We start from the raw sequence: 21,809 nt of genomic DNA on the forward strand, positions 1-21,809 counted from the left end.
ACTTATTTATCTATATCTATCTACCTGTCTACTTTTCTACCTATATATCTACCTACCTATCTACACACCTACCTATCTACCTATCTGTCTACCTATCTATCTACCTCCTTATCTACCTATCTACCTACTTATCCACCCATCTTTTTATCTATCTATCTATCTATCTATCTATCTATCTATCTATCTATCTATCTATCTACCTACCTACATATCTTTCTACATACCTTTCTGTCTACCTACCTTTCTGTCTACCAATATACTTATCTATCTACTTATAAATATCTACCTTCCTACCTATCTACCTGTCTATCTACATACCTATCTACTCATTTACTTACTTGTTTATCTACCTGTCTGTCTAGCTATCTACCTATCTACTTATCTATCTATATATATCTCTATATAACTATCTACCTATCTACCTATATATCTATCTATCCATCTACCTATCTACCTACCAGTCTATTTATCTATCTACCTATTTACCTACCTATCTACCTACTTATCTATCTATCCACCTGTCTATCTACCTATCTATCCACTTACCTAGTTACCTGTCTATCTACCTACCTATCTATATTTCTATCTGTTTATCTACCAATCTATCTATCTACACACACACACATATATATATATATATATATATATATATACCTATATACCTACATATTGTCCTAGTTATCTACCTACCTATTTACCTATTCACCTATCTACTGTCTATCTATCTATCTATCTATCTATCTATCTATCTATCTATCTGTCTGTCTATCTATCTAATCTTACTACCTATCTATCTAATCTTACTACCTATCTATGTGTCTATCTATCTGCCTATCTACCTATCTATTTTTTCTGACTGGGTTACTTCTTCTAGGCATGGCATATTTCTGGGGAGAACTGAGGTGGTGTTTGTACTGACTGGGGTGATATAACCAGGATGACAAGATTCCAATTCAGTTTGCAATTAGTGCAGTGATATCTCTTCCATCAACACAAGTTCCTGACTGCTCAGACAGTGGTGACTCCTCAGTTTAATATCTCATCAGATGGACAGCACCCCCTTATGCTACACTATAGTATCAGTACTGGAAAATAAATCCAAGCTCTTGGTATGGAATAAAACTGACAGGTGTATTCCCTGTGGCACCAAAGTGTGCCACATGTTGAGCCACTGACAGTTTTTACAATGTTTACACGTCATATGTCCACATGACTTATCTTGGCTTTAGCAATTAATCTAGCAGAGTACCACTCTACAAGTAAGTGAAAAAAAGAGAAAAACCTGGAGTACATCCTTGAGTGTTAGTATGGATAAAAAATTGGTTCTGTGATAGGAAGTAGAGGGTTACAGTATCCATTTGGATGAAAGGATTAGTTGCCAACAGGGCGCTACAGTTGTGTGTCCCTTCTTTTTAGTGTCCTTATAGGAAACCCTGTAGAATACCTGAAAGGAAATGTTTGCCTTTTTACTGATGTCACTAACTTATGCAACAACATTAATACACAACAAGATGTAGAAAACATCAGAAAAGAATAATATTAATGGAATAGTTATCATCTGGGAATCAAAACACCAAGAAAGCAGCATATGAGTGGAGGAGAAACAATAACAACAAAGAGCCCTGAGGATAATGCTATCACATGACTTTTAGGTAAGTAAGCAGTGTGGGAAACAGCAGGAAGGTCTGGTAGAATGCTAAGGTACATAAGCAGAGGTGACACTAATAACAAAACAGTACATTATTTTCTCTCTATATACACAATTAACTCATCAACTAGAGTAATGTCTACCATTTTGGAGACATTGCCATCACCATTATAAGGACACAGGAAAGTCATATGAAGGTAGAATAAGAAAGCTTAACATACATACTTTGAAATGAGAGTGGCAGGGAAGGGTAGAAGCTGATTTAAAATTTTAAATACTTTTAAAGAAATATACAGGGTTAAAACTAGTACTGTGTTTCATATAAAGAGATACATTAGAACAAGAATGTGCAAGTTGGAAGTTACAAGCTGAAAGGAACATGGTAGACATAAGGAAGTATTACTTCACAGAATGAGTGGTGCATGAGCAGAATCAACTTCCTAAAGATGTAATAGGATTAAAAACATAAAAGGACTTCAATAATGCATTGAGCAGAAGTAACATACTTTTAAGATGGCTGCAAAAATAAATAAATAAATAAATGTATTTATTGACATTTGATTACTGGGAAAGCCTGACTGGGTAGGTGCTCATTTTCAGGGGTGACCCTAGGAGAAAGGCTCCAGAGTATTACAAAAACATTTTAAGAACAATAACTTTACAATTTTCAAAAATAATACAAAAAATCTACAGTTTAAATAATTATAAAAAATTAGACATAATCTAAAAACATTGGTAGCTATGTTAAGAAATGTTTTGTTGAGGATCCAGGTGGTGGCAAGAGTCATGAAGACATGAGCCCCTCCTTTTAAGACTAAAACCTGCTGCCTGGAGTGCTGAAGTTTCCCTTCACACACACACAGACACGTTAGTCATCAGACCACATACTCCTGTTGTAAATTTCTAAATCAACCACTGCTTTTAAATTGAATCTGTTACTTTGCAGTTTACTTGTTTATTCATTAACCAGGTGAGTTGGCTGGTCCACGTTTATCAGTCATAAACTGGGCCAAGGCCCAAAGATCACAAACAAATTTAAGTTAATACATGCACAAAATCAATTAATATGTATCAGCATGATATAATTACTACAGCCCCACATAACTCCCTCCCGTGTGGTGCAGAGAAATAAGGTCACTACCATAGTAACAATTACAGAATATCATATGGTTTCAGTAGCATGTTTCAGATGAAAAAGCCCACTCACTGATGAGGACCACTTACCAGAGGGCAGTTAACCATTATCCATAACACAACTGCATTTGTACACAGCTGCCAAACATTGCAGAAGTCTTAATCATAAGCAAGTTTAACCACTAGGTAAATCAGTAGACTTGCTAGAACAAGCCCTTATTATTGGCCTTAACATTCTGTTTCTTTAGAATTTCTCTTTTCCATTACATGTTCCTTCCTCTCCATGCCATTTCCTCCTTAGTATTCTGTTTGCCATGCTGAAGTAGCAGTCCATTAAACCACTGCATCACAAACCAGACAAACTGGGTTTGAATCTTTTTGTAAACGTGTCTGTGAATAAATAACATTTTACTCAATTTGTTTTTCTTGAAGAAACAGCATAGAAATGTATGCACTACAACAATATCTCTGGTTACAACTCTTTATCTCTCACACTGTTCATTTTTTTCTTTTCCCATTAAAAATTAGCCCCCCTACACAGACACAAACACACTTATTTGCAAGAAAATAAATCAGAAAAAATATCTGTGTAACAGAAGCAGCTAACTTCCACTTCTCTTTACTATTGTCATTCCTCTTGTCACACTTTTATGGTGTGTGTGTGTGTGTGTGTGTGTGTGTGTGTGTGTGTGTGTGTGTGTGTGTGTGTGTGTGTGTGTGTGTGTGTGTGTGTGCACTTGCATGCATGCATGTACTGTCTGCCTCTTTTCCTCTGTCTGTTTTTATACTATCAGCCCTTTGGCTTTGTGAACAGCTCTTGTCTCCTACATCCTGTTTTCTGCTCTTTCTGTTTTTCTTTGCCACTGTCTGATTCTCACCCCTATATGATGGGAACACTGTACCAAGATTGCTTGTCAGGAGAGGGAGATCTATGTAAACTAAAATAAGAATATTTAATTATGCAATTACATACCTACATTTAATTATGCAGTTAAAAAACTTAGAAGGAATTTTTGGGTGTACAACAGGCCTGACTACAGTATAATGTTCCACCTCTCTCAGTTTCTTTTCCATCCTCCCCCTTTTGTTTACATTTCTCATTGTTATCTCTAGCTGTTCCCTTCACCTTGCTGACTTATACACTATGTTTATATCCCTCTCACTGCTTCAGTAGGTCTTTTTCTGTCTGTCCTCTCTTCATGTGTGCTTACAAACCCCTCCCCTGACCTCCAACATCTCTCTTTAATTTGTTTCCATATTTTTTCACTATTTAGCTGCCTGCCTTTGTGTCTGTCATGCCTCTGGTTCTTTTTCTTTTCTTTGTCTGCTGGTAGCAGTATGCACCACATGTTCCATGCCAGAGATTATGTTCCTCTGTCCATCTGCTGCTTACTCCCTCCCTCTTCTCCGATTTCTCTCTCTTCCTCTCCTCCCCCAATGCCATCTGGTTATAGTTTGATAGATGGACTCTCTTTGTTACTGGTCTTCCACGGCCGATTTTCTCATCTGTATCTCTCTCCCTGTGTTTCTCCTGAACCTTTCTGTGGCATGCAACTTACTCAGTCATCGTTTTACATTCCCTTCCCCCTTGCTCTTCCCAGCTGCTCATTATGCTGCCTGTTTTTGCCTCCCTACTGCCCCTAGAGGCTGCACACTCAAGTCCTTTACTATACTGGTAAAGTTCCATGATGTAAGCTATACCCAGAGATAGGTCCCTATACAGCACAGAGTCCTCATTTGGGTAGGAACTGTGTGATCTTTCCCCTATAGGCAGGCAAATGCACAAAGATAATGGGAGGAGGACAGTTGGGGGGGCACATATTGCGGCATCAGCTGTCTTTGTCAAGGGCAAATCATCCAAAGAAAGACAATACCCAATCATGACAAAAATAGGCCTGTCCTTCACACAGGCAGAAGAGCTCTGTTTGCTTGTATATTTCCTAATCCACCCCACAGGACATATACACAGTTCTCAACAATATACCCCAAATCTGGCAGTCATTCTGCTGCTCTTGGACTGAACAGGTTGGAAAAGCTGTGTTTGTGCAGAGGTGTGGTGTTTTGCATGCTACAGGCTTGTCACATGGATGTGTCAATCTTTTGTGTGAGCATAGCAAAGCCTTTTGTATTCATTGGGAGGGTGACAGCAGGCAGAGCGCAGTGTAGTTTTCCTTACCAGCTGCTCCTGTAGGGTGCTGTTTCAATGTGGGAGTGACCTTCTTTGCAGTGAGATGACCTCTTATTCTCTAAACATAGAGCTGCAGTGTTAGCAGGGTATTATAAAGCCATTCTTTCTCAGTGCTCTGTCATCCCACCCCAGATCTGTGCTTAAAGAATTATCTTGTAGTTGTGATTTGAAGCACTGGAGCTCTTTGTGCATTCATTGGGTAAAATACACTCTAGACTCCGCACAGTAAATAGCTCACTTGTCCAAAAACTGTCCTGAGCTGTGCCACAGCTGGCACAAAAAGGTGAACACCCTTTTCCTGAGCTCAGAAAGGCTGAAGACTTTTGTCTGAAGAGTCATGTCCACATGGAGAAATTCAAAGTAAACAATTATTCATGCACAGCTTGCCTAATATACCCCAACAATTACTTTTTTGAGGAAGTGAGCGACAGAAAGAGATATCAAAATCCTCTGCTGATCCTTTGTGATCTATAAAAGGCCCGCTGTACACAGTAAAGGCCTCTCCACAGCATTTTTCAACAAAATATCTTTACTGTGGATGACCCATTTTTTTTTCCTTAGGAGAAAAGATAGTTTCCTTGATTACGAAAATGATCTACTTTGTATCATAATGAGCACTAAAGGTCTCCTGCTTATGTCTGCATTATTGTGTCACTATCACGATCTATAGGGTAGGGTCCACATCAGAGCTGGTGTGAGACAATTTATTTATTTAAGTTTGTTAACTGGGAGAATGAGCTGAATGCTTTACAATTATTTAAATACACATACAGCAGCAGTAAAAATTCAGCTATATGTTACAGAGGTTATGCATAACAATTACATATTGTAAAAGCAAAAAAAAAAACAATTACATATTGTACACACAACGAAGACACACAATGGTAATGCATTTAATAAGAGTTATACCACGGCCAATGTTTCAGTGGTCAACTTCTCTAGGAAGACACAGAATGGCATTTGAAAGGTCTAAAATGGGTCTCTATGGCCATTCCTTTCTGAGCACCAGAAACAGCCTTAAGACCTTTCCTGTTTTTTCCTCTCCATAGACAGATTCTGTTACCCCTACAACTAGTCTTTTGGCACAGGAGGGATACCTGCCAACTTTGCTTTCTTTCTGATCTGTAGTTTGTAATTCTAAGAAACAATTTATAACACACACATTTGCTCTTTGTAAGGCTTTCCTGATGTCTTAAGCTATGGGTGACCCTTCCTGCTATCTTTAAAACTGGGTGTGGGGAAGGGGTGTTGGTCTGGTTTGGGGGATGGGGCTGCTCCTTACTGGTAGAAAACCCCTGTGCCCCTCCCCACTATACTTTGTGTGAATTTCCTGCCACTTTTCTTCTATCTCCTGTTTTGACCTTTTGCTGGTGTACTTCCCCTTACCTGTGATAACAAAGACCAGGCTTGGATTGGTAGTTCCTATCTTTCTTGACAAAGGGGAGAGAAAAAGCTGTTTTTTGACCCTTTACTTTGTTTTCCTAAAGACTTTAGTAGTGGCATTCCCAAAGAGCAGTTCTTTGTCCATTTGTGCATTATGAAACTGTAAACATCTGGCAGTTGGTGCAGAGGATTAAGGTTAGGAGCTGTAGTTCCTGTGGTACAGGGTTTGATTCCCTCAGCCCTCATTTGTCTAGTGAGTAACTTGGACCAAATCAATTAATGAGGCATTGTTCCTGGACTGACCCTGGGAAGAGTGAGTGTGGATCCAGTAGGCCTACCTGGTTAACAAATGGGAATTGTTATTAATTTTACATCTTATGACAGGGGTTTGGGCATCTATTGTGGTGCGCAGTATCCTCAAGATAGGAGAACACGGATCACAAACTGCACGCCGTGGCAGGGCTAGCCACTCAATGGTGTAAAATATGGCTCTAGGTGATTCGGTCATGTTGACTGTCTCCAAAAAAATGGGCATGGGTAGTTACCGGTGATAAGTGGGTTGAGGACCCGGCCTACTCTCTGACCCACGCCAGGGACCCATGCTAATGGTGGGAGGGGTATATGTGCCCCTACTGGCCAGTGTGTGCCCGCCATAAAAGCCCAGCAGCCCTGGATCAATAGTCTACTGGCTGACCGGTGTCTAGTTGCCCAGCCTGGGTTACCTGGGATAGCTCTGTTGAGTGAAAGCTGGACATAAAACTAACCAACCTGCCAAACATGAACTAAGAATTGATACGCTTAATATAGGTTCAAGTGGATGACATGATGATACGGAGGAGGCTGGACATCCTATGCAAGAGACAAGATGGAAGGGCAGTGCAACAAAGCCACTTGGCTTGGGATCCAGACTCTACTACTCAGGTGGTGGACAGGCTAGAAATGGTGTAGGAATTGTGGTGAGACAGAGGCTTCAGAAGTCAGTGAGGGATATCATCAGAATTAATGACAGACTTATGGCAATCAGACTCCAGTGTAATGATAGGACAGTATTCATAATCTCAGCCTATGCCCCACAGCAGGGTTGTGATAGTGAGGAAAAGAGTGCATTCAGACAGCAGTTGCAGAATCTACTAGATAAAGCAGGACAACATGAATTGGTGTTGATAATGGGTGACTTAAATGCACATATCGGGACAGACAGAACAGGATATGAGGACTGCCTGGGTCCACATGGGTGGAGCAATAGGAATAAAGAAGGAGAAGCCATTCTAGACTTTTGTCAGGCAAATGGCTTGATAGTAGCCAACACATGGTTCAGAAAGAGAGACAGTCACAAGATCACATACAAGAGTAGCCAACATGCAACTCAGGTAGACTTCCTCCTAGTAAGGAAAAGGCACTGGGGTAGAATCCATGATTGCAAAGTCATCCCCAGTGAAACAGTCGGTTCACAGCATAAACCAGTAGTTGCCACAATCAGCTGCAAGCAGTGGTCAGAGAAGGCTCTAAGCTCAACAGAGACCAGGCTGAAGACCTGGAAGTTGACTGGAGAGAAAGTACAGCAGTTCAAGGAATTACTCAGGGCTCCAGAACCCCAAGAAGAGGAGGAAATAGGTGGAGTTGAAGAAGAGTGGCAGTGCCTAAAAACAGCATGTGTTAGGACTACAGAAAAGATATGTGGTCGAGCCAGGTATGGAAATAAAGTATGTAAGGAAAGCTGGTGGTGGAATGCAGAAGTGCAGGAAGTAATCAAAAGAAACAAGGAGTGCAGGAAGAAGTGGGAGATTGAAAAGACTGACCAAGCTAGGAAGGACTACTGGTTGGCTAACAAAGAAACTAAGAAAGAAGTTGCAATAGCAAAGAATAGGGCATCAGAGGCACTATATCAGCTTCTGGAAAGTGACTCAGTAAGGGGCACAAAGAAACTATACCAGGTTGCAAGGCAAAGACAGAAAGATAAAGAAGATAGTCAGACACCCTACATAAGGGATTCCAGCAACAACCTACTTACCAGCCCACAGGACATCAAAGGCAGATGGAAGGAGTATTTCCAGCAGCTTCTGAATGAAGAAAACCCCACTGAAGCGGTACTGCCCCAGAAACAGCCTACAATGAGAGTAGAAGAGGAGCCCAGCTTAGAAGAAGTAAGAGCAGCACTAAGGAAAATGAAGTCAGGGAAAGCAGCAGGCTCAGATGAGGTCACAGCAGATATGATAAAGATGCTGGGTGATCTAGGGGAGAAATGGTTCCTGAGGGTACTAATTGCAGTGTGGAGAGAAAGGTGTATTCCAGATGACTGGAGAATAAGCATACTCATGCCAGTGTACAAGAACAAAGGGGACATCCACAACTGTGGACAGTACAGAGGCATCAAACTCCTACCACATTGCATGAAAGTTCTGGAGAGGGTGATTGATAAACGGATACGCAGAATAGTAGAATGTAAGATGGGAGATGAACAGTTCGGATTCAGATCAGGATGCAGCACAATTGACCCGATGTTTGCATTGAGACAGATACTTGAGAAGAAACTAGAGAAGAGGAGAGAGTCAAACTGGGCTTTCCTAGACTTGGAGAAAGCATATGACAAGGTCCCAAAAAAGCTGATCTGGGCAGTACTGCGGTGGTTTGAAGTCCCAGAAACATTGGTAGAATTAGTACAGACTATGTACAAGGACCCAGTGACTCAAGTACGAACAGTGTTTGGCCTCACTGAGGGGTTCCCAGTGGGAGTGGGTGTACACCAGGGTTCAGCTCTGAGCCCACTGCTGTTCATACTGGTAATGGACTACATCAGCAAACAGGTTGGAGGAGTCAGAGCAACAAAGCTGCTGTATGCAGACGATGTGGCAGTACAGGCAGACTTTGATCTAGAACTTCAGCAAAGGATAGGAGAATGGAATGCAAATCTGAATGCACATGGGATGAAACTAAGCACAGATAAGACAGTGGTAATGGCAGCAGATTGGGGAAATCAAAAGAAGCTGAGAATAGAGATAGATGGGAAGATAGTGGAACAGGTAAACAGCTTCAAGTATCTGGGAGGGGTGGTTGAGGAGAAGGGTAGTCTGAATGAAGAGGTCAAAGCTAGAATCAGAGGGGCTGCAGCCAAATGGCATAGAGTATCAGGTGTAGTATATGACAGAAGAATGCCAAAGAAGCTGAAAAGTAAGGTGTACAAGACAGTGGTGTGACCAGTACTACTGTATGGTACAGAAACCTGGGCAGTAAAGGCAGAACAGTTGAAGAAGCTAGATGTGATGGAAATGAAGTGCCTGAGAAAGGTGGTAGGATGCACACTGCGGGACAGGCGAAGAAATGAGGACATAAGAGCAGAAGCCAAAGTAGCTCCAATTGCAGAAAAGATCAAAGAAAACAGATTACGATGGTATGGGCACGTGTAGAAAAGCGGAAGACAATCTGGTAAGGGAGATTTGGGACAGACAGGAAGAATGTAAGAGGAAGCGAGGGCGTCCAGCAAAGAGGTGGATGGATTGTGTGAAAGAAGATCTGTGACAGTCAGGCATGAGTGTTGAAGAAGGCAGGAGAGTGGCACTGAATCGAGAGAGTTGGTGACAGTTAATACGATACCCCGACCCCATGAAATGGGAAAAAGGGGATGATGATGATGATGATGATGACAGGGGTTGCAGCCTCAGACATGTATGACTTATTTTGAATAAACTTATATCTGCTCCTCTGGATCTGCAGCTATCATATCATACTCACACTTAAAGTGTCTGGCTGCCTGATAAACCACCTGTATAAGCTCTAGCAATTTCACCCACAGGAACCAGTCAAACACCTGCCCAGTCTTCATCATCATCTAAGCTAAGACAGCAATTTGGCATCTGGTCATATGTGTCTGACAGTTTATGGCCCTGAAGTCCACATGGCAGCCATGTATACTATCATCCCATACCAGCCTTACTTTGATTTCCTTGTCATTTGGGAGGGTACTGGTGGCAGAAATAAAATGAGACCCTTTTCTAGGTCCATAGACTTGATTGCTGTATCCACCATATGCTTATTAGAGAAACTTGTTGGACTCCTGTCCCTTATAAAACCTGTCAAACTTCTTCATGGCAGGGGGCTGGAAGTTTGGGTTCCTAGAGAGTGCCACCATAAAATCATCTTCAGATTCCCCCAAAGACAGGAGAAATGAACACAGGTTTAGTGGCATCCATTCCAAACAAATCAAAGAACCTTTCTGGGAATTTGATGCTTCCTTATCTTCTCTTTGAAGTTCTGTTTCATTCTATGAAGAGTGTCTCCAAATGAGATTTTCTCTGTGGGTGGGACAGAGTTAATGATGTATTCTGTGCTATGATCATATCCTAAAAGGGAGTACATTTGGGAAGAAAAAGACACTTCCTCCTATTCACCCAGAGGAGTTACTTTCTGCCTTCTCAGGAAGGGCCTTCCTCTTCTTCTTACCAGAGGAAACTCCAGACACAGAGGGACTACAGCCTGCCTGCAAGTTCTGTAAGTCACGAAAGAAAATCTCAGTCAAAGAGATCAACAATTCATGGATAGCCTAGGAAAAGAAGAGTGGAAAACACCCATCAGGGGTCTGGCTCATAGAAAACTGCAGGTAATCTGAGGCAGTGATGTTTCTCACTTCCAGGGTTAATTTAGCTGGCATGTCCACCTTGGAAGTCCAGATCTATGAAAGGGGTTCTTAGACTTCTATCTCATGATCTTCTACATTCTCCATTACTAAGACAACCAATTGCCCATTCTCCCCTTCTGTGATAATAAAGCAAGTTTTGACCATGGGTATCCAGAATAAGATGTCTGCCCAAGTACAGGACTCTGGTCATAGGCTCTGCAAGGCATGCTTACTTCCTTTAGAGTGACAGTCTCCAAAGGGACTTCATTAGAGGTAATTGGGGAGTGAGACATACAGTTCAGAGCTTTGACAATGCCTCATCATGTTCTACAGCCTCAAACTGCAAAGGGATGTCAGAGTCATACCATTTACATTGTTTTTCACATTTTTTGATAATTTCTTTATTATTGGGGGGTGTCAGAGATCAAGGACAAACTTGAGGATGCTGTGGTTGATCAGCTGTAGACCTAAAGCTTCTTCTGAGTTGGGAAGTTTTGCAAGAGAATGCTACCTATTTCTCAAAGTTTGAGAGTGAATCCTGACAGACCCTGGAGTACTTTACACTATACTCTGGGCCTAAACAAAAAATACAGTAGGTATGGAAGTCTTTGTGAGGAATCTTTGTAATACAAGAACATTTGCATTTCATAGCCCTTGATATAACCAGGCATCAGAATGAACAGACATAATAAACCTGCCTAAAATTTACAATCAAAAACAGTAAAATATACAAAAAAAAGAAAACACTAGAGGAATACTTTTCAGGTCTGAGTTTGAAATCAGGGACATATCCTCCATGCTGTCAGACTAAGACTGTTAAGAGAGGGGTGTGCTATGGTGCCCCTGAACTGGGCCAGTAGGATGCAATACACTGTGAAAGTCTGTGTATCTCCTTTGAGATACAGAGAGTGTTAATTGCCTATATTTGCTTACAAGGGAATCTTGAGAAGAACCTTCTGACATGGCAGTTCAGAGAGGTAGTAAATAGATCTAATGTAATATCATTGTGTAAAGTATCTAAAGGTCCCTGGATCCAGTGTCCATCCATGGGGACTGGCTGTAGAGCTGCTCAGTCTGCTAGGCCATTCTGCTCTGAGAAGATGTATACTGTTTGGAGGAAAATATTCCAATATCAGCATAGCTAGCCTGCATAGCTGATATGACTGTGTACCTCCCTACCTGTTGATGTACATCACTGTTGGGTTGTTTGGCACCACCGTGAGCATGCCCAGCTTCCCAACATCTTTGCAAACTTGTAGAGCATAAATCAGAGCCAACACCTTCACACTGATGTGATGATTCCGGGATTTGTGCTCCCAGTTCTCATGAATTCTGCCCTGTGTGTATGCCTTATTCCAGGTCTTACTCCATGGTTAGGGTATGCGTGCCCTAGGTTGAGGGGAAAACAGTCCCTTCTAAATTTTGTGTGATTTTCAGTGCCCATCCGTGAAACTCCCTGTGGACCAAAGACATCAAAGGTAGTGTTAGAGATTATGAATATAAGGCTGAAATTAATTCTGTTGTAAATGTGCTGAAAGATAAACACCACACCAAACAGTTAAAGTTCTGAATTTTAAAAAGGAATAAAATTACAGATGGTGTTAGTCAAACAGTTTTTGTAAAATTAATGGCAGGGCAGTTAAATAAATAAATAAAAAAACACTGAAATCCATGTAAGCTAATTATAAAATAATGGTCAGGATTCACAAAACCTCCATGTAAGAGTTAACAAGTCTTACACGGAGGCTGCAGTTAAACGGTGTGATGTCAGCATGCCATGCATATTCATGAGGGCATGCTGAATCACACCCTAGACTAACATGGTCCGTGTAGGAAAGTAGGGGGTGTGTCCGCACGGCAAGTCCTGCAAAGGGACACACCCCAGAAGAGTCACAGTCCTGAAAGGAAACTCCCACGAGCGAGTCTGCGGAAATGTCAAGAAACACAACAGCACACATGCCCCCACAGACTATAAACCCAAGTGTAATGTAAAACGTAAAAATCAACAGTTTAATTTTTTTTTATAATATCAAAAATGTTTGCCCGTAATTGCGCTCGTTTGCGTGGGTGTGCCCTTCGCTCAGCCACAGTTAGCAGTCATTGGAAAAGCATATAAGATCTAAATAAGCAAATTAAGCCAAGTAGCAATAGTGTAGCGGTAGAGACGTCGGCCAAAGAGGAGGTAGTCACGGTTCGAGCCCCAACAACATCATTTTCTATTTTTAGTGAAATAAGCATGAAACAATCCCCTGACATATATGTATATATATATATATATATATATATATATATATATATATATATATATATATATATATATATATATAAAACTATAATTTAAGTAAAATGTAATGAAATGGGCAATGTATTTTTGAAGAAATCTGAAACAATAAAAAAATAAAATTTTATAAGTGCCCATAGCTGAGCAGCGCTCTAACAAGCTGAGTATGACTGCCCGCAGGTGAACAGTGGTTTAACAGGTGTAATATGAGTGCCTGGAGTTGAGCAGTGCTTTAACACACTGAACCTGTATGCCTGTTGTTGAGCAACATTTTTCACAGCGTAATATGCGTGCTTATAGGCAAATTACGCGTAAACCAGCGTAACCCGTTTACGCGGAGCTGCGCAGCATGCCAACCGGCTTACCGGCGGGCAACATTGAGCAAGCTGTATCAAAGCCGCCTTTACACAGACACACCTCCTAGCCTGTCTAGACAGTAGTAAAATAAAAAAAAAGCAATGCCCAGGCTCAAACCCAGGATACTGTGCATCATAGTCAAAGTACTGAACCACTAAACCATGACAGTTGTACTGAGAAATGCAGTATTAGCATATATATAGGAATGAATGGAAATAGAAGCATGACAAAGCAGGTTTTTTTAAGCTGATACATTTCCAACATGGCCAATCACAGATAAGTGCGGGAAAAACGGCATATATAAGCCCCATAGGCGGGAATACACAGCATAACTGATTGTGGAACCTATTTGTAGTCAGGATGGCAGGTGTAGGAGAGGGCAGTCGCTTCCGAGCACAGAGGTGGGGTGTTGAGGAGTCCAAATATATGATTTGGCTCCTAGTCCACGATCATGAGGCTCAACTCATGCAGGGCCAGGTTCTGTGGGGTGCGTACAAGGCAGAGGCGTGGAACCGGTTGGGACATGATCTCACCAGTGCCACAGGCATTCCAAGGACTGGTGAACAGGTCCGTCACCACCATGCAGACCTGAAGAGACGAAAGCAGGACCAACTGAACCGTTGGATCCAGGAGGCCCGGCAAATGCCCAACGCCCCACTACTGAGTAAGTATCCATATAATTGCGTATGTAAGAAATTATCCTACCTGATATTATGGAGGTGTATGTTCCAATATTACTTCATTTATATTACAGCTGCAGGTGTGCGTTCCGCGAATCGGCGAGCCTATGGTGATAGGCTGGTGCGGTTGCGCCACCAGGCAGGTTAGTAATTATTTTTCTGTAATTGTTATACAATATAAGTGAGACAGCTTGTAAAAGAGTTCAGTGTAGTTACATATTAATAAAGTTCAAGTAACACTAGAAGAAAGATTCTGCTAGTACTGTATGATTAGATAAGTGATGCAGCCTGTAATCCAGAAATAAAAATTAAACAAGTCTGAAATAGAGATTTTCCACCTGTATTGTAATATCAGATAACCTGCTTCAGCCTGAAAATTAGTGGTAAACAAGCTAAAGACAATAGACATGTGTCAAATACATCCCCTTTTAAAATCTGCCATATGAAACAAGTGAGTATGTTGGATAGGATTGTTGTAATCAAGTAAGACATGTTAATAATGCCTAGAATTAAGTACCATCTTGAATTGTAAAAATAAAACAAGTGAGAGTGTGAAAAAGAGGTATGAATCCACCAAGAAAGCTGTAATAACTCTTGAATAAAGTTATACTGCAGTCAGTACATAATTAAATGAATGAGACAGCCACAACCAAACAGTGAAATGTTTGTAATAAAGTACTGAAGCTGGAATGTGTCTGTCCCACAATTTGGATATGTTGCTGTACCCTTGCAATATGGAGATAGTATGGTTGTATGAAATAATGAACAACCACAGTTGTCTAGAGCCATATAAATCAAATGTAGCAGGATGCTGTACCTGAACACAGCCAGATATGAACGTGTATGAATAAAAATGCAATGTATATTAATGTAGCAGTAACATTCCCATCACCAACATTCCTAAGGTTACATATAGGAAACTGATCTAAGACCTGTAGGGTATATATATCTGCAGCTACTAGAAATGTACAGCATATGTATAGGTAGTTGAAGTTGTTAATGAAATATTTCTTCACCCTATCCTATATTCACAAATAATGCCATTCCACACCAAACTGGGTATGTGTATTCACAATTAATTCCTATGGACATTTGTCCTGTTGGTTCATACATATTTGCATGTACGTTGATGCATGTGCCCTGTTCACATATCCAAACCTGATGGCCTGTTGCCATCAATCAACCCTGCATGCTGTTGGATTGTGTACTGTTGTTTAAAATATGCATGTGTTATGCTTGCTGTTCAATGTTTGGAATTCATGAGTGTTTGGTTAATGGGAATACTGATGCATGCTGTTACAACTAATTTTGAATGGTATTGTTTGTTACTAACCCAAAATGTCATAAAATATTGCTAAACATAGGACAACAGGGAAGGCGGGTTCCAGTGGACCCACATCTCCCACCTCAGCTGGTGAGTGCACCTGGCACTAGTGCCCAGGCCGGAACCTCCTCCGGTGGCCCTGTACCACCTTCGGGTGGAAGCTCTGCAGGGGATGGGGCTCGTCCCCCCTCTGCAAGCATGGCCAGAGGAGAAAGTCCACTCACCCTCCAAAGTGTCCGGTCTGTGGTGCGTAGCGAGATCAGGCATTCTGTGCTTGAACCCCTACGCCAGCTTGAGGCACGGGTAGCACAACTCACGGGTGTGCCTGCTGCCCATCCTACACAGCCCCCAGCACAGCCCTGTCCTGGGCAGTGAAGGCACAGTGGCAACTGCCCATGGGGGGGGATCTCAGTTCCACTGTTGCCATCTGTGGGCTCATGGGCTTGCAATATCCAAACATCCATCCCCATCAATTGTGTTTCCCCCCCACATGTGTCATACTCCGCCCCTGTATGCGTCTTGTTTGTCTTATCTGTTAACCTCTCCTACCTACCTCCCCAAATATACCTACTTCCTGTACCTCACATTCCACTCTCACCTGAAAAAAAAATAAAAAAAGAGCACTCTGTTCCCACAAAAAAATTATGCCCCATACATAGCTGCCCATTTTGCAGACATGTCTGCTGGACATGTGAACTAGTAATTACAATTGGCTGTACAACATATTTTGTTGTCCTCACCCCTCTCTCAGGGGTGTAAGATTTCAAATTTCACACCAAATTACACACATATGCACAGCTGTTGCTGATAAAGAAATGGGCAGCTATGGGCCTTTCCTACATCCTTCCTGCATATCCCGAGCTTGTTTTCCTACTGTCCTAACCTCTTTGTGCCCCCTTTTTCACCACTTTCCTATCTCCCCATTTTCTTTTCTTTCAAAGAAATTAGCGCAGGTGTGCGCAAGAATAAGCACTTTTAAGCAGTTGTAAGTGGGTGTGCGCTTGTGTGCGCTTAGTTAAGCATGTGTGTGTGAAGATAAGTGCCACTGCGCATGCGTGAGCTCTGCGCAAACCAGCGCTAACCCGCTTACAACTGCTTAAAAGTGCCTTAGTCACTCTGAATGACAAGGCCTGTAGTTTGCTCAGCAGCAAAATAAAATTCCTAGATCAGTCTCGAACCCAGGACCTTGGAAACACTAGTCAGCATAACTGACCACTAAGCCATGACTGATATACAAGAACTTTGTGCTGAAAGCAATATATCATGAAATAGTAGGACTGAATGTAAAGGGAATATAGGAAGGCTATTACACAAAGCTTTTCTTGTATCTTTACTGGCAATTCTTGTGGATTTGCATTACATTAGTGTGAGAAGAGAAACAGCCATGCTAGTAGGTAGCTAGTAGATAATAATGTGACAGTAGCATCTTGCAAACCACACACACTATCAGAGCAGGATAAACACCGCCATATTTGAATAGGTAAGAGGCCAGACCTCGCAACTGTGACTGATTTACAGGGATGTTCCTGATTGTGTCAAGCCCCACACCTTGGCCTTACCAGACTGCATGCAGTACCACCAAACCACACCAAACATATAAGGAATTGCTGCTGAGAGAAATATATCAAGCATTACAAGGAGTGAATGTAAATGGAAAATAGGAAAGCCATAGTAACAAATTCCAGTAAAGACACCTAGCAGGCCTTCAATGAGTGAATGTAAAGGTTAAATAGTGAAGCCATAGCAACAACTTGCAAGAGCCACTGCTGTATACCAGTTAATCCACAAGTCCCACAGGAAAGCACATACTCCCATTTAAACAGTATTAGTATTATTAGGTGTCAGTTATCATACACACTGAGAAGAATGAACTGGAAGAAGCAACAGTCAGGTTTCAGTACAACATGCATTTCAGTGCCTACAACACAGCCTTAAATATGAGAGACATACCAACCTTTACACTCACAGAACAGTGTCCACAGCATACCAGCATGGTCCCCACCTTGAAAATCTGAAAGGGCTACACCTACCTAACCTAACATTTTATAGCACTGTCCTGAAATCACAGTGAGAACTGCAATTACCACACAGCAGACTGCATGCAATTAGTAAATGCTGGCTAACAATTGGTGCAGAGGCCATCACATGCACATGTGCAGATACCTACAAAAGCAGCCTGTACTCCCAGTCCACACATGCGATAGTTTCATTGCAACAGCTGGAGGGAGAGAGAGAGAGAGAGAGAGAGAGAGAGAGAGAGAGAGAGAGAGAGAGAGAGAGACCAAAAAAATAAATAAATAAAAATAAAAAAACATCAAGCCAACCATCAGCAAGCCAACCATCAGCAGGCCAGCCAGCAGCAAGCCATCCCAAACAGCAGTCAGAAACAAAGGTAATGTAAACTACATAATCTAATAATCTACATACTGTGAACCCTCCATATGTGTTAGCAGTCTGTATCTATATATATATGAAGATTTGCATAGGACAGGGGACATACTGCAACTGTTAGTGAAGGCTGGACATACATATGTAGTTGAAGGTTGCTATGTGCACATATCAATGTAGGTTGTAGTACAACGTACAATGTAGGTTGTGCAGTAATAGATGTTTAGCAGTATGTTAGTGTGTGTATTCGTATGTGTAAATAAAAAAAAATATATATATATGTATATGTATATTTATATATGTATATATATATATATATATATATATATATATATATTATGCATATATGTGTACATAGATAGAGAGGGATGTATAAATAGATAGACATATATAGATAGATAGATAGAATATGTATATACATATATATGTAATAGACACATACATATATAGATGTATATAGATACATACACATATACAGACAGATATGAATGTCTTGAGATATGTATGTATATGAATATATCTCTCTCATTCTTTATATATATATATATATATATATATATATATATATATATATATATATATATGTATATACTGAGAGAGGCACATGTGTGCAGATGTATTGCAACAGGTGCCTGGTGACAAAGGCATGGACTGAACACCAGTGTGGATACTGGAGTACCATACCCCATTCCAAAACACTTTCACCACTAACCACCGCATAGGTGGTTGCCTGCCTACTACTGGATGTGTCAGAAGGGAACATGGGAGACAAGTGTACAATAGCCTCCCCTTTGATATTCACAGTGGCACACTAGTCTTGTAATCCGTGTACATGGTACGTGTCAGCACAAATGGTGTGTCAGCTAGGGAAATGTAGGTCACTGTTCCCCTCTACACCTCACAATGTCCTACACGGTATGTACCTCCCATGACAACTACAGAAAGGGAGAAGGACACAGTCATACCTAACAAACAGTGATAATGCCCTCAAACACATTACCTATGCAGAGTGACTGACAAAACCACAGATAGAGTGCCTTTCATACTACCTACACAGAGGTTACCACTGCTGGATATACATAGTTAAGTCACACCCATAACAGTTGTCCAACAACCATGGTAACACCTCACAATATCTCCAGCCTAAATGACCTATGTCTGTCATCCTTGGCACCGCAGTAAAGAGCACATGGTGGAGGTACAGGTTCCTACCCACAAATAAGCCATACCCTGGTGTAAACCACCCAGCATTAAGAAGCAAGGCTCCTCATTAGTAGATGTCAGACATACACCTGTTGAATGTTATGCAGATAGGTAATATGCCATATGAGTCACCCTGTGTAACTCTTTGTCAGGAGCAAGTACAATCACATTACATGTGTCCCAAGGGGCAGGGTAGCATAACAGTATGCTGCTGTAGGCCCAGGGCCAATAGCATACTATCTACCTATGACACAATGCACACACACATGTACTCATTGCAATACCAACTATGTGAGGTGGAATGAGTGTGTCACTGACTGTGTGCAAGGTCTGTAATGGTGTGATTGCTCAGCATGACTTTGTGTCTGTCATGGTAGTGTGTGTCCTTGGTGTGAGGCCAGAGAAAGATGTGTCAGGTATTGGGATACAAACATACTACATTGCCATATGTTGTGCTGTGGTTCCCTGTATATGACTGCGGTGTAGGTAGGGGTATGGCCGCAAAGACTAGGGTGCATTACCATTGAAATTTTAACTGTGCATTGCATGCATTGCATGGGATGACAATGTTCCCCATCCATTACCTTGATACATACCCCAAGTGTGAGGTTGTGCATTGGACCTCAAACAGTGTGCCGACTGCTGGTGTATATTAGTTTGTTGTATGGAGTGTGCCAGGCACTGTCACACAGTTGTTGACTGAGCACTGATATGTGGTCATTTACATGTGTATCCCCCGATAGACAGACAGATGCTATATATGGCAGTTCAGTAATATCACTACAGTAGAGTATTATGTGTGCCATATTACTTGCTCACATATTTTTCTTTTCCTTCCAGGGCGATGGTGCATCAGCGCAACCCCTCTTACTCAGCTGCGGAGGATGAGGAGATACACCAGAGCCTGGTGCAGGATTTTGCATCACTCTTTTCCCGGACCAGCCAGAACCAGCAGGAGAGGGCTGCACTGTGGCAAGACCTTGTCCGTCGGGTAAATGACATAGGCATGCATAACTGGACATATGAGCAGGTACGCCATCACTGCAGTGATTTAATTAGAAATGTCCATCAGCGTGTGTCTGATATCCACAGGCAACAGCTTGCCACAGGTGGTGAGGCACCTATACACCCCCCCTCACCAGACTGGAAGAGCTCCTCCTAAGTGTTGTGGCTCCAGCCCAACAACAACAACATCCACAGACGTGTGTAATGATGGAGGCTGGAGCCACCCAGCATGTGGACATGGAGCGTGCAAGTAACATGCCATATCTATAGTTGACTGTTCTCTACACTGGTAGTTTATGCATGTGTGAGATGTGTACTGTGTTTGTAGCTGTTATCCTGGAAATTATTGTGCAAGATTGATATTCTCAATATCAGCAGTAGACCTGTGAAAGTCAACTGTTGTACTACTGTACTGTATCATACTCACAGTATCAATGGCACAGTTGTGCCCACTGACAATAAATGTCTTATTTGTGCAGGTCCCTCTGGAGTAACAGCAAGGTAGCCAATCCATGCTGGTGAGTGTGTAATAACAATACTTTTAATACTAACGATAATAATAGTAATAATACCCTCAAACAGTATTGCTATGTGTTGGATTGCAGGTGTGTTTGTGTCTGTGTGTTTGTATCTCATGTACTGAGGAGTGTGCATGTGCCCATGTGTGCATATGTGCATGTGTGCATGTGCCCATGTGTGCATTTGTGCATTTGTGCATTTGTGCATGTGTGCATGTGTGCATGTGTGCATGTGTGCATTTGTGCATTTGTGCATGTGTGCATGTGTGCATGTATGCATGTGCCCATGTGTGCATTTGTGCATGTGTTCATGTGTGCATGTGCCCATGTGTGCATTTGTGCATGTGTGCATTTGTGCATGTGCCCATGTGGGCATTTGTGCATGTGTGCATGTGTGCATGTGTGCATGTGCCTGTATGCATCTGTGGTAACATCGTGTACACATTGTAAACTGTGTTTCCTGTCTTCCTCTCACAGGTTCTCGTGTTGCTCTGGTGGTGTGCAGCAGGGAACCTGAAGCCACTGCTGGGGATAGTGATAATGATGATACATGTGTAATGGCACAGGGAGGTGTGACAGGGTCTGTTGTTGGTCAGCCAATCGACAGTACACAGCAGTCAACCCCATCAATGTGCACAAACATCCTGCCAATACATCCATTGTCACCAATGTCTTTAGGTGAGGGAGAGCATACAGTGGGCATTGACCAGGGTAATGTGGTATCCGTGGCACATGCATCCCCTCACAGCAGCCATGGCCAGAGTACTGACATGATACCACACAGGCAGATGTCCAGGGGTTCTCGTGGGAGCATCCGTGGTCGTATTGCCCCTGTCAGACATGCCCACAGAGGTCTTTCAACCTCAGCTATGTTCCGGGCTGTAATGCAGGCACAGGCACATATGGAATGGTATACCAGACAGGGTCTGAGGGAGCTTAGAGGACATCACACTGCTATGAATGACACTATGCGTGACGTTGCGGCTGCCATTCGTAATTTCACAGAGGTCATTGATAGATGTTGGTGGGACACATTAGATCTGTTCCACAACTACATGTCCATGAGCCAGGGCAATGCAGGATGGTTG

This window comes from Protopterus annectens, chromosome 8.part0 (genome assembly GCF_019279795.1).
Source record: "Protopterus annectens isolate FY-2018-M chromosome 8.part0, PAN1.0, whole genome shotgun sequence".
In the NCBI taxonomy this organism is placed as follows: Eukaryota; Metazoa; Chordata; order Ceratodontiformes; family Protopteridae; genus Protopterus; species Protopterus annectens.